We start from the raw sequence: 3,843 nt of genomic DNA, 5'->3' as shown, positions 1-3,843 counted from the left end.
GAATGACGCAATGCTGCTCGAGCGGATTTACAGCGCCGTTTTCTTCCGTAGGAATCGATACGGCTTGAAGGCGCTGCTCTGGGCGCTGGCGAGCTGACTCTGCTCCAGCTGCGTCCAAACCTGAACTTCTGTACCGCTACCAGAACTGTTGAGTTTGATTTATTCAGGCATCGCTGTATCTCTGAGAGATTGCAGTGTTGGATTTTATTCATGGCTCTTATCTGCTTTATTGCCATTAATACTAGATCGGAGTTTCAAAATAGCAAGCTCAGTCCTCTTAGGATTTTTTTTTTCTCAAATCATTCAGGTATTTTCTGCATTTCCTTAATTAAAGTACTTAGCTCTGTGGTAGCGCTATCAGCAAAAGTAGCTCTATGGACATCCCATGTGTGCCTTTCAGGGGAGTCTTTTTTTTTCCTCAAAAACAAACCAAGGCAAAATAAACCCCTTTATTCCATGGGAATGTTAAGGGCTAGTATAATTTCCCACTTGGTACGGAAAAGGCTCTCAACTAAATATTCTTCAGTTTTCTGCTGCTAGAGGTAAAATGCAATGGTGTTGTTTTGGCTCGGTCCAAAGAAGTTCTTAAAACAGACTTTTTTGAAGAAGTGAAACCAACAGGGCAGGTTTTCATGGCACACCAACTTTCACGGCTTTGTTTCCTTTTCTCCTCTGCCCCCACTAATAGCTTGGACTTTATTTAAACTCTCTACTCTAAGAGGCTGTTGGTGTCTCTCTCCTTATTTTCTTCCTTAGTGGGATTTCGGTCTTGGTTAAGCCCTTCTGGCAGAAATTCTTTTCTAAAATAGCCTGTAGGATGACGGGTACCTGGTGCTGCTCTTCTCCCCAGTGCTGTATTTCCTTGGGAAGTCCCTCACTGGTGGTCTCTCTGCTGGTTGTGCTAACTCCTACCAGAGGGAAAATCACAGCTTGCGACTTGCTAGAAGTATGTTCAATCTTTGTTTAAAAAGAGAATTTCTACTGCCACTTTTCAAGTAACTTTGATCCAGGTTTCTTTGTTGTCTAACCGTTTGTTCTCCCCCATATATTTCACAATCTCATGTTGAATAAACAGCTTCAGAAGATGATGTGGGGAGCTGAGGTTCTTTTTGTAGGGGTAGCTTGTGATGTGGAGGCTTAGCGAAGAGGAATATGGAGATTTGAGTTGTATGAGAGTCTGGGGTTGGAGGTTTTCTGGACTTTTTTTTTTCCTTGAGAGGATGGAGAAGGTGATAATGAATACAATTAAGATGGAGAGCAGTGTTGCTGATAGTAGCTTTTTCAAAGAAAATGTGGCTGTGTGAGACTTGATAGAGAAGTACATGAAACCAAGTGATGAATATTAACATTTTTGCTTATTTGGAGGAAAACGGTGAAAAATCAGGTTTACAGGTGAATTTCCATACAGTTTCAAACGTTCTTTAAAACAACTTTGTAAATTTTCAAACTGCTGTAGTTTTACGCATAGTATAGATACTGAATTTAAGATTTATTGAATGGATATTCTGCTAAAAAATCTTTTTTGGTAGCAGTGTGGGAGAGCAAACAGTGACAGTGGGATTGTTCTGTTCCTGTAATCACAAGGACATATTATATCCAGTCGCTGCTGATTTAGACATAATAGAGATTTTAGATATTAGATGTTGCCAAGAAATTTTGAACAGCTTAAATGTATTTTCTGAAATGCTTCCTGAAGACAGACAAAATGCCTCAGCGTTAGCATCGCTTAATCACAGTGACAAATCTGGATCCTTAGTGTTTGTACAGTCAAATTTCTCCCTGGCTGCTATCTTCCAAATTTTGTCTTGTGTTTCAGAATATCAAATTACTGGAGGTACTGTCCCCCAGCAGCCTTTGAAAGGAAGGGTGTTATAAGGAACCACACACAAATCTTCAGGAGGAGGTGTATTCCCCCTCCCTTTTTTTTGAGTAAGATTTTTTTCCAATACTTAACCATTTCTACTCAGACTATGTGGAACTGAAATGCAGCTGACTTCAACAGACGCATTGACGCACCCTGGCAGTATGTTTAGCCCATAGGTTTTCAGTTTGACTGCTTCAGAATTCTTGCTAATGTGATAAATGTGTCATTTAGTTTTCCTTTTGCCTTTTCCCCCTCTGCTAGTGCTGGCAGTCCAGGCTGGAGTATCCCATAAAGACTTTAAAAGCTCCGGTTTGAATAAAGCTTACATTTACTACAGCATATTTGCTTTGCATGGTTACAGCACTACACTGTAGTCCCGTGTAAACACCGTAATGAAGTTGCTAAGACGAAAAGAAACCTTATAGCATTTGCACTGAAGTTCATGGAGCATGAGATAGCTGCTCTTAGGATGCTGGTGCTTTGAAGGGATTAAAAAAAGCTGCTCAGAAATAAGTAAATACAAATAACATTCTCAGACTAGCAAAACAGTACAAGTGATGAGAAGAGAGGCACTAATTATTGTGTAGAGAAGCGTCTGAGTTGAAATGCCATAGTGGAAGCCGCTTTACGATTTGACTTTCCTACGCAGGAATAGAAAAGCAGCAGAAAGTAAAGGCCATGACCTAAAAATGGTAGTCTGGAAGCTTCTTTGGGTACGTTGTGCCTTATTTTTGTCTAGCCTGAATTTAGTTTTCCTTCCTGAGTCAAACCTGAATAAACTCTTCTGGCTGTTTGTGTTGTCCTCATGGTTCCAGCTCTGCCAAACAGAGCTTTATTTTAAGAATGACTCCTGGAGTTTGAGCCCTGCTGGAAACCGAACGCTGTCAGGAGGATGCAGTCTTGCTGCTAAGAAACTTAAAGAAGATAAGGCTAATCCTGCTGTGTACTTCCACTTGAGGAGTTAGCGTAGAAACTTCCCTCTCCTGGTTATGGCACCACACCATTGGCTGCGGGATTCCTCCCCCAGTTCTCTCCAGAATTGTTGGCTTGGTTAGACATGAGCATTCGATGTTTCCCACAGCTGTGGATCATGGCACTCATACTGTGACAACTTCCAGAAAAAACCCAAGAAAGCTCTGGTGTTCTCTGGATCAGAGAAGGCAAGAGAAAATAAATGCATTGTCTCTTTGTTTGTGGGAAATTAAGGTTTTGGTTATAAAGGATGATGTTTAATTTTCAAAGTATGAATTAAAAATTAAATTTTAAAATTAATTTTTTCTCCCCTTGTCGGTAGCGATACAGTAAGAATTAGGGTGCTGAATAGCTGTGCGCTTTTGCTCAGGTGATTTACAATTTCAGAGGCAGAAACTCTGTGCTAACAATGATAATTTTGAATTGTCATTTTGGATCAGTACTGAACCAAACTTCATTATCCTGCCTTCAGGAAGAGATAGTATTGGCTATTTTAAAAAGTAAGAATCCTGCTACAGGTGTAGGAGGGAAATTGACTCCCAATATTTGTTTTTACTTTGATCTTTTCTATGTAGAGATTAAAATGCAAGCCAGCTCCAGAATGAGGTATTTTTTGAGTCATCCTAACCAGCCTCTTAGGTTTCCCAAAACTTGCAGCATAACAGAAGACTCGGAGAGAATGAGGGTATGAGAGCACATGGGCTTGAAGTAAGTTTCTTTTGAACAGGCCTGCTTTGCAGACTCCTGAAAATGAGTACCCTCCGTAAATCAGTTAATCCGAAGCAATCGTTGCATGCAGGCAAGTACATAATTAGCGGTTGGTCTCTCCTTGTTTCTTCTAAAGGATGTGAAACCTTTTAGGAGACCAGATTGTTATCAGTAGGGTTTAATTCACTAGGAAAAAGGTCTAGATTAAGAGCAGAAAATTTTTGATCAGCAGCTACCTTGTGGTGTGGCTTTGGACACGTCCTCTTGACTTCCTTGCACCAGTTTGCCATCGTATCCAG

Source organism: Buceros rhinoceros, unplaced genomic scaffold, assembly GCF_000710305.1.
Source record: "Buceros rhinoceros silvestris isolate BGI_N320 unplaced genomic scaffold, ASM71030v1 scaffold16789, whole genome shotgun sequence".
Classification (NCBI taxonomy): domain Eukaryota; kingdom Metazoa; phylum Chordata; class Aves; order Bucerotiformes; family Bucerotidae; genus Buceros; species Buceros rhinoceros.
Note: the sequence above shows the minus strand (reverse complement) of the source record.